Source organism: Leguminivora glycinivorella, chromosome 3 (genome assembly GCF_023078275.1).
Source record: "Leguminivora glycinivorella isolate SPB_JAAS2020 chromosome 3, LegGlyc_1.1, whole genome shotgun sequence".
In the NCBI taxonomy this organism is placed as follows: domain Eukaryota; kingdom Metazoa; phylum Arthropoda; class Insecta; order Lepidoptera; family Tortricidae; genus Leguminivora; species Leguminivora glycinivorella.
In genome coordinates, this window is record NC_062973.1 from 9,686,965 (window position 1) to 9,703,424 (window position 16,460).

General features: G+C 36.1%; 1 pseudogene; it reads left to right on the forward strand.

Moving 5' to 3' along the window:
- Positions 1-239: 239 nt before the first annotated feature.
- Positions 240-9,337, forward strand: LOC125242724 (annotated as a pseudogene).
- The last annotated feature ends 7,123 nt before the right edge of the window (positions 9,338-16,460 follow it).

Consider the following 16,460-nt stretch of genomic DNA (forward strand, 5'->3'; position numbering starts at 1 on the left):
AGTAAATAACTAAGTACCAATTACAGAGAAATTAAGTAGCTTAAGACAGAATAAATAATGATATACTCGTAATTACGAATGAAATATGCTAAATAAGTCACATGGCCAATAAGAAGAGTCCTCCAACTGATTGCCCAAACAGCTGAAACAATATTAAAGTTATGAATAATATGGGTAATTTCTCAGTATAGACTTACATGCCTATATTACACAGTGGCAAATAATATAATATTCAAATTCTTCATAATATAGTCAGTCCTCTCAATGTATTTGTGTCGCGAAAACCTTTTTATTCGCTTGTCAATTGTGGTATTACCTGTTATTTCAGTTGCCTGACTTTCCGACGGCAAGGGATTTCATTCATCTCGAGCGATTATTCATTTTACTTTATCAGGACATCTTCCTTCAGTGAATTTTATTATATGCTCCGTTAACGATTGTCTTTGTGCCCCGCCATCCCAGAACTGAGGGGCACTTTTAAAAGAACAAAGTCGAATCAAACAACGGGCTTTAGGATTAATTAGTTTACTATGATATCTAAATTTATTTTGTGAGTTTTTTTTATGGATTTCTTTTTAATGGGCATTTCTCAGCGCGTTTCAACTTTTTTGATTTCGGTGGCAGCATTATTACCCGAACCCCGTAAGCGTAGCATGAGTTTTCTTTATTTCTGGTAGAAATCCGCGACTTCTATTTAAATTGACGAAATTTCATGTAAAATAAATAAAAAAAATAACGCTCTCAGAAATGCCCCAATACTTTTACGCAGTAATACAATCAGTTAATTTTATGTAAGTGATGATCAAATTTTATCTATTTTCAGTTGTGCTAATTTATTGTTCATATGTGTTATTGCACAAGATGTTGAAAAGCCGAATATCGTATTTATTATGGCGGATGACTTGGTGAGTTTTTTTAGTTCTTATATTCGTAATGTGTTACAATACTAAGCTTAAAATAATAATTCCAATGAACTGCTATAATCCATACTAATATTATAAATGGGAAAGTGTGTGTGTCTGTTTTTTGTCCGTCTTTCACAGCAAAACGGAGCAACAAATTGACGTTATTTTTTACGTGGACATAGTTGAAGGGACGGAGAGTGACATAGGCTACTTTTTGTCTCTTTCTAACGCGAGCGAAGCCGCGGGCAAAAGCCAGTTTATTTCATATTTTTAGAAATAAAGTTCTTTAAAATTGTCTTGTCAAGGTTAGATCCTTATTTAATTATTAAATACTTACATACATACATACAATCACGCCTGTATCCTATAAAGGGGTAGGCAGAGCACATGAACTACTCAAATTTCAGTGCCACTCTTGGCAAAAAGGGGTTGAAAGTTGAAAGAAAACGAAAATTGTGACATTGCAGTGACAGGTTGCCGGCCTCTCGCCTACGCCACAATTTAACCCGTATCCCACAGTCGCCTTCTACGACACCCACGGGAAGAAAGGGGGTGGTGAAATTCTTAACCCTTATTAAATACTTACCGTAACAATATAAATCCAGTCAACTGTTATAATTTATTTTAATACGAGTAGCAATTAAAATAAATACATATTAAAATACAGCCACAGTTTCGTTTTCTTTCAACCCCTTATTTGCCAAGAGTGGCACTGAAGCTTTAGTAGTTTCATGTGTTCTGCCTATCCCTTTATGGGATACAGGCGTGATTGTATGTATGTATGTATGTACATATTAAAATTTCGTGCCAAGGTTAGAACCCTATTTTAATACGTAATATTTTACTACTCTGGCGTAATGTATCTCTTGTACCCGTCTGGGTTTATTATTACTCCATTTTATTTACTAATTTTACGCTATCGTAGATAAACCAAAACATAAAATTATTTCAGGTACCTTTGTATATTTTACAAGGCCATTATTGAAATAAATGAATTTTTCTCAAACATGCAATGAAATATTGTCTTTACGTTCCTTAATATGGGCTGGGAAGTATCGCTTTTTGGGCGCAACAACTCGAGAGGACTGTAAAAGGATTTCATATTATTTTTAGGCCTAGGCCTGCAAAGTAACTTTTTTTTATAAAATATTGTCCTTTAGAGCATTTTTTTTAATTTCATTGTATGTTTGAGAAAAGCACTATACATGCCTCGGCGTGAAAACGGATTCCCGGCCTCGTATCCCTATCCGGTATATACCCACTTGGCCGGAAATCCTCATTTTCCCGGCCTCTGATGTAATGTACTATGTTTCTCTCTATTCCTGTCAAATGTTTTATCGGCAGATTTGAAACAATTAGTTACCTAATTTTTAACAAGCAGAGACTTTTAGAAACAATGCAATTATATTGTTTTAAGTGGAAATAAGTATTACTGTATAAATAATCACTACATAGTATAAAATTCGCTTTCTCTGTCCCTATGTATGCTTAAATCTTTAAAACTACGCAACGGATTTTGATGCGGTTTTTTTTAACAGATAGAGTGATTCTAGAGGAAGGTTTACATGTAGGTATAGTATTCGTGCGAAGCCGGGGCGGGTCGCTAGTATTACATAAATTAATAGGTACATGATTGTTAAAATTACATGATTATGTATAGGTAAAACACAATTCTGCTTACATTAAAGGGTTGGGATGACGTCAGCTTCCACGGGTCAGATCAAATAATGACCCCGAATATCGACGTGCTCGCATATCAGGGCACCATCCTCCAGCATTACTACTCCGACACGCAGGGCACGGCCGCAAGGAGCGCGCTCTTCACGGGAAAATACCCCATGAGACTCGGTAAATATTTTACTAGCAACAAAACGTGTTTATGACCTTACCCTTTGGGTTTTTATCACCAGTGTGTCATGGATAGCCTATTTTTAACGCTTTTTATAGCTCGTAACATTCTATTTAGAAAATGCGTTATTTCACTCAGAAACGGACCTAAATTGAAAACTAAAACAGTTTTCTGAATTTAAAATTTACCTAATTACAGTTCTGAAAAACTACGTAAAATGTCTATTCATCCGTTAAAAAGTCTTTAAAGTTCTTTTAGTTTCCATTTTGCATTTATCTTATCTTAGTGGTTATAAAATATTTATGAAGGCTCTATTTTATGAATGTAAAGTGAACGTCCATTTATTTGCGAATCTTGTGGCGTACTTTATGATTGGTGCGTCAAAAAAAAGCTTTAGTTGCTATATTTATCGCATATTTAAGTTTAAAATTTCGTTTCTTGAAGCAAACCTTCAATAACATGTTTGTATTGACATTCCCGATCATCGCATCCAGAGGTAATATTTTACGTAACTTAAAATGTGAATCGGGCCATAATAAGTCAGAAAAACCGAAAATCGTCATCAGAGCCGGCCGAAAATTTCAAGCCAATCAGTAGGTAGGATATACTTACTACAATTTACAGTTAATGGTAATACTAATGAGTTCATGGTCTGGTTTAATTTATCGCCCGTATTACGCTTACAGAATACAGAATACAGAATTTATTGATAAGATAAAAGTACATTTTACAAGTCAAAAATAATATACAAAAATAAGTAAGTATATTTTTTATTAAAAATCGGTAAAGCATGAGTCTACTATCTGTTCCAATTGTAAACACTGTTTATGTTTTCTGTCCACCACAGGACATGCTATGCTTAGTGTGGGGACCAGAATAAAATGTTACTATGTTATTTGAATAAATGTTTCTATCTACCTATCATCATCATCATTAGCCCTTATCCATCTTTACAGATGATTTAAGCACCATCTCTGATCGAGCGACAGCGCCGCTTGTGGCTATATAATCCAATTCGTGATCGGCATAATCTACCACATCTGTCACAATTAAAACTTAAATGAGAGTCCGCACGAAAGCGATACTCATTGTGCCTTATCTACCTATAGGTATTTAATAATCGTGTCACACATTTCAGGCACACAAAGCGACTCAATACAAGCAACAGAAGACCGGGGCATCCCAATATCAGAGAAACTGCTACCCGAGTACCTACGGGAACTAGGCTACGGCACGCACTTGGTTGGCAAGTGGCATGTCGGCAAGTCCCGCGAACATTATCTGCCTACTTACAGGGGATTCGATACTTTCTACGGCTTCCTTGACGGCTCCGTGGATTACTATACGTACAACTTGGTCGAGGTATGAGTTGTTGGCTTAAGATTAATTAGAGATAGATTAACCTAGATATTTTGGTGGTGGAGCGTATGTACGAGTGTATACCTAACGTTTAGATAGTGGACTGTATAGTGAAATATTATACATGTAGTGTGCGTAAATTAAAAAAAAATCACAAACTGAAATAGATACCATACACTAAAGAAAAAGCGATCAAGCCCACTGGTGGCGAAACTGGGAATCGAACCCGGGTGGTCGAAGGTGGTGTAACGGTTTAGCACGTCAGCCGCGATAGCTGGAGACCCGGGTTCGATTCCCGGCTTCGCCACCAGTGGGCTTGATCGCTTTTTATTTAGTGTATGGTATCTATTTCAGTTTATAATTTATATATAGTAGTGTTCATAAAAATATATACAAATAAAAAAATATTTAATAAAATAATTTGATTTGTTCCCTACATCGATAAAAAAAATCAACCAAATAAGGTTAAAAAAGATAAAACGTAATACCCGTTAACTGAATAGGTAAGTAGGTACCGGCAGACTGGGCTAACATTGATCAACGATTTTTCAGGAATTTTGAAAGCTTCCAAGCATTTATGATGTGGAATCTATTTCTGTCAGGCAGTCAACCCTTAACAGAAAATAGATGATGGAAACTACAAGAGAATTTTTTATAGTTATTAAATCGATAATCAATGTTATTCCACAAATCAAAATAACCTCAGTTTACGTATAGATACTATTACACTATTATATATTCTGTGCTATTAGCGTTAATTAGTAAAACCCAAAATCAAAGCCGTATATGTAGTAATTGAGTTAATATTAAAGTACCCACCTATTTTCATATAGGCTTTAGCGATAAAATTAAACGATGAATAGCGAACATTATTATAAGCAGTAGAATAAACCAAACTGGAATATTAATGTGGTAATTTACATATTCTTATTTAAACAATAACCATTGTAGCCGAACCACGGGTATCATAAATTCGTGGTAAGAGTATAAGCTTAATTAGGCATTTTATGTATCTAGTTTGAAATATGTGAATTTCTTCTCAAGGTCGATACTGTTGCAAAATGTCTTTAATGTTCAGAAATTGCCTAATTAGAGTCTCTAAATATTTTGACGACCGGTATGGACTGGTGAGCAGTGACGCTGCTTATGAAGCCGATGATCCTGAGTTCGAATCCCGGTAAGAGCCTTTAACTGTGTGATGAGCACAGATAAAATTCCAGAGTCTGGCTTAAGAGTGTTTCTTAAGTAAATGACTGAGTACCTACTGACAACACAACCGTTTTTTTTAACTCACCTTGGTCCTTCAGTCAATCTGTGTAAGGATGTCTTCCTCCTATAATTACTTACTTACTTACTTGGCTGGCGCGATAACTTTCGGCCTCCAACTCAAGAGCACGCCATTTTGTTCGCCTACCTCATATAGGTATATATTTTTCTAATTAATATTTTCGGCGCTTGACCTTAGTCGCACAGGTCACACATGATGTAAAATTAGAAAGTGATGACAGGGCTAAAGATGGATATCACCGGTTCAATAACAGTCAGGTCACTCCAACTTTAAAAAAAAAATTGAACCAATTAATCATAAATTTTTTATAATTTAAACAACATGTCCATTACATTTTATGTACAGCATGTCTATTTTTACAGAATTGTAACGGCACATCATTCTTCGGTCTCAATTTGTATGAAAACCTAGCGCCCGTCGAGGATCAAAGTGGACATCTGACGGAAATACTCACTGACAGAGCTGTGAACTGTGAGTGGTGTTCCAGACAAATCCTTTGAGCTCGGAAAATTCTCTGGGAAAACTAAGGAATAAACTGTCAAAGCAAAGCTGGGAAATACCTATTCTAAAGCTGTTTCGGTTTGATGTTAACAGAAATATTTTTTTGAAAACTGCTATCATCACTACTACTTTCAAAACGAAGTCCTCCGCCGCGCCTGTCTATTTTTATATTTGCGATAAATTTAAAAATTGCTTAACAGATTTTCATGTGATTTTCATTAGTGAATATAGCATTTTTAGGAAGATTCAAAAATGTAATTTGTTAAGATTTTTGGCTAAATTGCTTGTATTTTGCCAATATTTGCTGATCAAGTTGGCTTAAAAGTATATAAGCCCTATAATCGAAAATTCTGCCCAAGTCGTTTAAGATATAACAGTAGCCTTTCTTTCATTGGTCTACAAAAACGTTTGCGATTTTTATATTTTAAGGAAATAATAATTATCTACTGTTGTTGAAATGCAAACAATAAAAATACGGTATCCATGGACCAAAATATCCTAACAAACGATAAATCACTTTTATTTAAATAATTTTTAACCGCCTTCCAAATCTCAAAGGAAGGGGTTATCAAGTCGTCTGTATGTTTTTTTTTTTTTTTTTTTTTTTTTAATGTTTGTTCCTCGATATCTCCGTCGTTACTAGACCGATTTTGAAATTTTTTTTTTGATTGAATGTATATGCATACAGATTGGTCCCATTTATCTCAGAACCCAGTTCTGATGATGGGATCCTGGAGAAATCGAGGGAACTCCTCAAATCTGAAAGGCATACATATGGTGATTTTTGTGTTTTTAAAGGAACAGCATGCATTTACGTACGGAACAGTGACATTTGGTGCAGTGGAACTCCTGATGATGGTCAGAATGGAACTCCTCAAATCTGAACGGCACACTTATAGTGACTTTGGTATTTTTATAAGAACAGCATGCACTTACGTCCAGAACAGTGATATTTGGTGCAGTGGAAATGCTGATGATGGTCAGAACGGAACTCCTCAAATCTGAACGGCACACTTATAGTGACTTTGGTATTTTTATAAGAACAGCATGCACTTACGTCCAGAACAGTGACATTTGGTGCAGTGGAACTGCTGATGAAGAGTGAGCCGCCCCTGGTTAGAGTTCCGTTCTGATAATCATTCTCATCTGTAAGTACTTCAGAATCATCCAGATTTCAAAATTGGTTCAGAAATGACGGAGATATCGAATAACAAACATTAAAAAATATACAGACGAATTGATAACATAATCCAACATTTGAAAGTATTTATCACCAGAACCCCAAAGGAAGGCGGTTTTTTTTTCTTAAAAATTATGTAGCTATAAATCATTTCCTTATGACATGTTCTGAAAACTCTTTTTCACTTCCTTAATCCTGTCATTGATTGCTATAATGCTCCTCTGGGATCGTAATTGATCCAAAATCAACACGTCAGCAGAATTAATAAAAAAATGAATGAACGTCTCTTGAGTTATTTAAAAATCAGCGTAAAAATAGATTCGTTTGGATTCGCCATTCGATGGGATTAATAGTGAGTCTTATTTTAACGGAGACAATTTTGGGGCAAGCACACCGGATATTATTAAACTTGATTCCAAAAAAGGAAAATTAAGCAGATTGCGATGACAAAAATAACTGATCACATTCAGATAGATTCAACATAACAGTTTTTAATTATTCGTGGGTATTTTCAATATAGGTACCTAATTATATCGACTGGTTTATTCCCAATTATATGGGAATAATACATGGTCAATAAAGGTCAGTGCCGTCTTCATGTTTCAATAATCAATATGTCCAATGCTTAAAAAAAAGTCAAATATTAATATACCTAGATGCTTTACTTGTTTTACTTTCCAGTAATAAGAAACCACGACACATCGAAGCCGTTGTACCTCCACGTGTCGCACGCGGCCACCCACACCGGCGGAGGCTTGGTGTCCCTGCAACCCCCTGTCAACACTCTGGCGGAGAACGGCCATATTGCTCACTCTGCTAGGCGCATGTATGCCGGTATGATATTTTACCTATATCATGTTTTTACCAATCTTTGATATCGCTAAACATAGGTAGAATGCAGATTTTAATCCATAAATCAATTTTCATTCACAGGTCTTGTTGCGAGCTTGGACAAAAGTGTTGGACATATAATTGCAGCGTTAGCAGAGAGGGAAATGTTAAGAAATACGATCATTGTTTTCGTATCTGATAACGGCGCTCGTGCTACTGAAAATTTTGGATGCAACTTGCCTCTGCGAGGAGAAAAAAGTACTCCCTGGGAAGGAGCTGCTAGGTCTATTGCTCTGGTATGGCATGCTCCAATGACGCCTAATAGGAACGATCAAATATTTCACGTTACTGATTGGTTACCCACTTTACTGTCAGCTGCGGGTGGGGCTTTGCCCAAAAATATTGACGGAGTCGACCAATGGAGCACCATTTCAAAGGGTGCAAAATCCAAGCGAGGCAGCGTTCTGATAACCATTGACGATCTTAATGGCTGGGCTGCATTCAGAGAAGGAGACTATAAAATTATTGTGGGCAATGTAAGCAAAGAGAAAAGTAAATATCAGGGAAAAGAGCTCAAGCTATTGCGACATAACTCGTTCCCGTACGAAAATGTGCTGCTGGCATCGGAAGTGTGCTTAGTGTTTAAGGAAACACTGGATCTGCATTTAGACATAGAAGAAGTCTACAAATGCGCAATAACAGTAAACTGGTAGAGACTGTTAGTGATATACCAGACGAGGCAGTTTGTTTTCCAACATTAGGTAAATTAACAGTTCATGTTTAACTATCTACTTTAATAGTTACTTACCCTCAACTTTTATAAACCCTTATTTTTATTTTACAGCAAAAGGTTGCCTGTTCAATGTGTCTGAAGATCCTACTGAAGCTTTTGACCTGTGGCATGCAAAGATGGATATAGTTAGACGCATGAGTTTACAACTGAGAGGTCTCTGGACACAAATGAATCCAAGGCGACTACCCAAAGCGGACCCTAGAGCTAATCCATCAAATCGAAACTACGTATGGTTCTCTTGGGTATCTAATGAAGAAGAAATCGAAGAATCACGAAAACCCATCCCACCCTTTCCCTTACAGGTGTCAAGAGATGAACTCCAGTACGTCGTCGACATCAATTTAAATTCGTTCAAAGATAAAATCCATGAGTATATCAAAAACATGGGCGATTCATTTGTTAAGAGCGTCGGTGGCTTGTTTAATTTTTAGTGTATTGTTCATTATATTATATTTCTATAACTATGGTCGGCGTAACGTAGAAATACACCATCAAAACTAAATCCTTCTTACCTTCGGATACGGATCAATCAAAACTGTCAAATATTGTTTTTTTACGTCGAGTCGAATATAGTTTGTTTAAATATAATAATATGTTACCCTGCCATACTTCTAGAATAATAAATACATACTTCTGACTTCTTTCTTTTTTCTTTGAGAGTTATAAAATATTTTGATGTATGATCAATCCTGGGATCCAATAAAAATACAAAAACGGCCATAAATGCTTTCTGAGGTATAAACAACACAAAGAAAAAGAGATATTATATTAGTTTCGGAGTCGGCCCGAAATATTAATATTAAGTTTAGCAAGACACAGTGATAAAAACATTAAATTAATGCTTCGGGTAAGTCAGAAAATAACAAAACAAATCTAAAAGAATTATAGTTGTATCTTATACGTAGTTTCTGTCGCAGCATGAATGATAGACGAAGACGGTTATTGTAGTGGGGATTGCCTGTTTGATTATTCCGTGACTGGGTTCAATTCAACATGTCTAGACTTACGATTTTATAGATAATACATAAATATTGCATTCGTAAACAAATACCTTACATGTGGTGTCTTACAATATGTTTCATAAGTGAAATATAATGTGGGGTAAAAGAGGAAGTTACTAAGTAGGTACCTACTTTACTAAAGTTGTATCTTTGTAGTGATTAGAGTTGAAAAGTCACAGAATTTATGGAGCCCCTACATATCTTAAATTTCAACTGATTGTACCTAATATTTAATAAAGTACCTATTAGAGCGTATTATCTTTTTCGAAACTACAAGTTGCAACAAACTTTCAACAAATAAATATAACAAAGTAAAAGTACATTATATTTTATAACCTCGGCTAACAAACTTTCAACAAATAAATATAACAAAGTAAAAGTATATTATATTTTATAACCTCGGCTATCTCGTTAATGAAGAGTCAAGAGTAAGGTAGACAGGAGCTGGCGTCACACCAGACAGGTGGGTTATTCTAATCGCTTGGACAAGCCGCGTCTAACTTTCAGGCGATCAGTAAAAAATAAAAAAATAAAAAATAAATATTGGGGACACCTTACACAGATCAACTTAGACCCAAACTAAGCAAAGCTTGTACTATGGGTGCTAAGCGACGATATACATACTTAAATAGATAAATACATACAATTAAGACTGAGTCCTGAGTGCAGTGAGGGATTCAAGTACTTTTCTCACCTTATGCGAGACAAGAAAAAACAACATTTTATTTCATCACTAGACATTTTCGCTATTATTCTTGAAATGATACCGCCGCAACTTGTCACAACTCGTTTCTGACAGCATTTCAACAAATGAAGATCGTGCGTCAAATGAAAATCAAATCGGTCGCGGCTTCGGTTTTTGAAAATCGAGTTGGCCATGCCCGCCGCGGGCATTACGGCTTAACGAAATTAGACTTTATCGTCATAGCAATAAGGTGCAATTATTTGGCAATTACATTATTGCGCCGGTGTAATAATGAATTTTCATCAACATTATATCACGGTTGTTGACAAGAGATATAATGTCATGACAAAAGTTCTAATGACATATAATCCGACTTTGTCGAGCATGAGTTGAAAATACCCTTACCCAGATTCGAACCCAGGACCGCGGCTTAGCAGGCCGCAGCTTAATTCACCGATTTTGACTCGGTGGATTTAAATATCTGCTATAAATAGCTAGAGCACGTTTTTATTTTTAGTGCAATGAGGTTATGGTCCAGGAACGATTTATAAAATTTTATAAATACAGTCGCGTTCTGTTACATAATGCACACTTACGCCAACAAAAAATATGTTCCTAAATGCTCACGTCTGTTGATTGTTGATTGTAACTGAGCGCGACTTTCGATAAGAAATTTCAAGACTGAATATTTCAATTATATCATTGATCTACGGTTATACCCTCTTGGTACCTATTCTGCATTTACATTACTGAAGTGAGCATATACCTCGCCCGAACATAGTCAAAGAGCAATATCACGGCGTGACGAGCCCGGCGCGCGCGAAATAACGAATTTTATGAACCGATGAAGTCTTTTGTCACCGCCTCGCCGCCGTCCTTTGATCAGTGCGTGCAGCAAATGGGAACATTGGTCAGCTTTTCGGGTTCACCTCACTGTCCGGACACCCGTTATTTATCACGATGAAAGACAAAACTGAAAAACTGTCAATGGGTAATTTTCATTGCTTTATTGTTGACGTGAATTGCAATTTGAAGAAAATAAAGTTATTCAACTTAAAAAGGAATTATTTCGTAACTGGATCACACATTGGTAATTTTATTAATCAAATTCACAAATTAGGTATCTAACTAAATATAAAATAATTATGTGGGGTTATCCGTTTGTTTTTAAGAAAATAGTATTGAAGATACTTCATCAAAATTCACTCATTTCTAGTGCAATGGTACAGAATGTCAAATAAAACACACACATTTACCCACTCACGTAGATTTATACTATTTCCGTGGGTTAATTTAATAATTGAATATTGAAGTAGTTTTCAAAGCGGAACCCATGCTCCCATGAGCCGTGGCAAATGCCGGGATAACGCAAGGAGATGATGAATAGTTTAATATTAATCTTTTGTATATAAATTAAATAACAAATAATGAATAAACGACTTAAGCCTGCCTAGTCGCATAAAAAAGGAAATATTTTCAAATAAGACATAATAGAATAGAATAGAATAGAAGTTATTTATTTAACGTCACAACATAGTAAACACAAATAGAAGGCATGCAAGCGAAACATACAATGAACGCTAAATAGGACCCTCACTCAGCATGATGCCGCGGCAACCCGCAGCGCTGGTTTTCTGTGAGGACCTGACTACATATGTTTAGTGGCGGCACGTACTACAACGACACATAAAACAATTAAGAAAAAACCGGCCAAGAGCGTGTCGGGCCACGCTCAGTGTAGGGTTCCGTAGTTTTCCGTATTTTTCTCAAAAACTACTGAACCTATCAAGTTCAAAACAATTTTCCTAGAAAGTCTTTATAAAGTTCTACTTTTGTGATTTTTTTCATATTTTTTAAACATATGGTTCAAAAGTTAGAGGGGGGGGACGCACTTTTTTTTTCCTTTAGGAGCGATTATTTCCGAAAATATTAATATTATCAAAAAACGATCTTAGTAAACCCTTATTCATTTTTAAATACCTATCCAACAATATATCACACGTTGGGGTTGGAATGAAAAAAAATATCAGCCCCCACTTTACATGTAGGGGGGATACCCTAATAAAACATTTTTTTCAATTTTTTATTTTTGCACTTTGTCGGCGTAATTGATATACATATTGGTACCAAATTTCAGCTTTCTAGTGCTAACGGTTGCGGAGATTATCCGCGGACGGACGGACGGACGGACGGACGGACGGACGGACGGACGGACGGACGGACGGACGGACGGACGGACGGACGGACGGACGGACGGACAGACAGACATGGCGAAACTATAAGGGTTCCTAGTTGACTACGGAACCCTAAAAAAGAAGAAATAAAATAAACATACAAAATCAATCAAATATCAAAAAAAAAAATCCACTCCGCTAAACTCCAGTAGCATACTTCAATAAGAATTTACTTATCCCTATTATTTATGGACAGCAAATATAACAAAAGCTTTATGACCACGAAGAAAGCATTATGGCACAAAACAAAACTGGAGTGACACATCATGAATAATACATCCGATGTTCCCGCTCCAATTGGACTCGCATAATTGGAATGAAATCCATGACCCCACAAAAAGCAACACTAGGTAGAGAACTGTGCGATTTTCATTTTTTTTATACCACGTCGGTGGCAAACAGGTATACGGCCCGCCTGATGGAAAGCGGTCACCGTAACCTATGGACGCCTGCAACTCAAGGGGTGTCACATGCGCGTTGCCGACCCATTAGAAACTTGTACACTCCTTTTTTGAAGAACCCCATACACTGAGAGAAAATACAACCAGTTTTCATGTTCGTTCAACAAGTTTTTTGGTTAAAATAGCGCCTACGTGCTCTTTGGTTCAAACAACAAGCTACTTGTCATTTGAATCTGCAATATAATATTTGTCGATTTTATAAAAACAACCTGACACATATTTAATTGTTTTAAACATACGTTTGGCTGATTCAAACGGATAAACCGCAACAAGTCGAACTTGTTAAATTCACAATGCAAATTTCTCTCAGTGTACCCTCATACTGTTCATCGGGAATACCTTGGCAGGGAGCTTATTCCACAGCCGGAGCGTTCGTGGGAGGAAATGCCTCTGAAACCGCTCGGTGCCATTTAGGTTGCAAGGTGTGTGGATGAGCGCCCTGTCGATGGCGAGCGGTGCGATGATGAAAAGTGGCCGTTGGCATCATGTCAAATAGTTCTTCAGAACACAACCCATTGTACAGGCGATATTTTACTCATGTCATGTCCAAAATTAACAAAGTGTTTTGATAAAATGAAAAAATATCATTAGAAGAATTTCATTACCCCTGTGAGACGGCCGTCTCTATTACGTTCCGTTTCATACATTGCGTTATTTCAAAATAATCATATTTTTCAGTACAGATGGCGCTGTTTTTATTAGTGCGAGAAGTGGTTCATTATACGTCAGGTAAACTTCGGAGGGCCATCTGTACTGAAAATGTCGTACGATACACGTGCGAAAAGGAAATTCGTAACTCTTGTCGATTTAAAACACTCCCTTCGGTCGTGTTTTAATTTATCGCCGCTCGTTTCGAACTTCCCTTTTTACGTACTTGTATCGTAATGTATTTAATGTAAATTTATCTCGTATTTGATGGAATTTATTTAATAAACGCTGATAATAGTGATAATGCAATGTATGAAATGCAATGTATTTATATTCAAAACAGTTTAATTTACGTCAAAATATAAATTATTTTTCAAAAATATTTTGCGAGCATAGTACCGACGCGTATTTCGGAATTTATTCAAGTGTCACAGAGCTCATCGCAAATGAAAAACACTATAGCACAAGTACACCTTAATTAGATATTATTCATCCAAGGGAGCCACTAATGATTACAAAAGACCGTAAAATATAAATTCCTACAGTGTTTCATTTCCTGTAATATTAGTAATTCATTGTGAACCAGCCATTCTTTTTACTTATGAAACATTTCGCTTAATTTCTATCTTCATTAAGAATGCATCAAAGAGCGGATTTTAGCCACTTTTAAAAATTTTGTATCGGTTTTTTTAAATTGCTTTGAATGTAGGTGCTTATTAAAATTGTGTATTGTGGTTTAGCAATCAACGTGATGTGATATCAAAAACACGATTATTAGAAGCCTGTTACATACATACATATAATAACGCCTGTATCCCATAAAGGGGTAGGCAGAGCACATGAACTACTGCAGCCAGTTTACATGACGAAATTGACGTATTGATTCTAAGACTAAGCATACAACTTCAATCATCTTCAATCTCAAATCAGCAGTTCTCAGAAAATTTGTACAAAAATTAAGGAAAAAGTTAAATTTGTTTTTTATTCCTATTTTGTTACCAAGAGTATTTTGATAATTGAGATTTTAGTAAGTTTTATTACGATAAATTACTAGTATCTATATTTTCTTAATTATAACAAATATCCTTATATATCTTACGAAAGTCGACTTATATTACTAAATGTTGGTAACAAAATAGGATCAATTAAAATTTGCTGACGTGGCTATGTATAATCTTTTAAGATCTGCTGAAATAGGCCCTTGAGGCATTATACCAAGAATTCCTTATAATAAGTACATATAAATAATTTAAAACTGTCTTGACAATAGCTCTTGTAGTCAAAGTGGAGAAGGTCGCCTATAAAAAAAAAACATCTACAAGTGCAAGCTCTTTCGTCGTTTTTAACCCCCGACGCAAAAACGACGGGGATGTTATAAGTTTGACGTGTCTATCTGTGTGTGTGTGTCTGTCTGTCTGTTTGTCTGTCTGTCTGTCTGTCTGTTTGACTGTCTGTCTGTGTCTGTCTGTCTGTGGCATCGTAGCTCCCGAATGGATGAACCGATGTCGATTTAGTTTTTTTGTTTGAAAGCTGAGTTAGTCGGGAGTGTTTCATAAAAATCGGTCCACTATGTCGCGGTCGGGCGTTTTTTCAAAATTTTAATTTTGTGGTTATGTTATTAACTAGGTATTACTTTTTTACGTAAACTCCACTTACATTACATATTTTTGTGCCAGAGTGACGTAGGCATACACAAATATCTACTTGTGTCCTTGACGATCTTATGAAACAATATTTTTATGTCGGTATTAACTCCATTAAGGTAAGAGCTGGACATATAGAATAAAAAACAAAATGCGATCATGCCAGCGAGCTATGGAACGAAGCATCCTAGGACTAAAACTTATAGACAAACAAAGAAGATGACATACACAGGAAAACAAAAATAATAGATGCAGTACAGCACACTCAAAGGCTAAAGTGGAAATGGGCTGGACATCTTGCCAGGGTCACAGATAACAGATGGACAAAACGTGTCACAAAATGGTTGAGTCCAAGCGGAAAAGGAGATCAGGAAAACCAAAAGATCGTTGGGTCAATGAAATCAAAAACATAGCGGGGACAGACTGGATGGAAAAGGCACAAAAAAGAAGTGATTGGAGGCAGCTGGAGGAGGCCTATACCCGAACAGGGGCCATGTCTTAACCACGTTTTTAGATTGAAATATTTACAGATTGTTAAAACTTATTTTAAGTCATGGAAATAAAGGCTATGTTATGTTATTAACTCCATTGATTTTAAATAAATTCTAAGATAACATGGTACGAGTAACATGGTTTAACTTTCGAACTTTAGGCACTGCCTGGCACTGACACATGTTTGAGAGAGTCTACATTTTTAAGCACTAAATACAGTACATGCGAGCGTTCACGATGACCGCGACACTTTATAACATCCCTTTAATAACTTATTACCTACTGAGCCTTAATAAATGGGCGTCTTTTAAAAAGCCAGCTCCTTTTTTCAGCTTCTTAAAGTAAACTGCGCAATAAAGGATTGCTAAACGTTTTAAATCGACTTAGCTACTTATTGCCGGCATAAATCTCGGATCTCGACGACCAATCTAATCTAACGCCGAACGAGTAATATATATCGGCTTCTGTTCCGCCGATTTGTATTGCATTCTTGCAAGGCTAAGCTGGCTTGTGGGAATAGTGATTTGAGAAAAATTGCTCTTCTTTCATAAGTTGCTGTAACATTGTTTTATTTTCAATTTGTCTGGCAT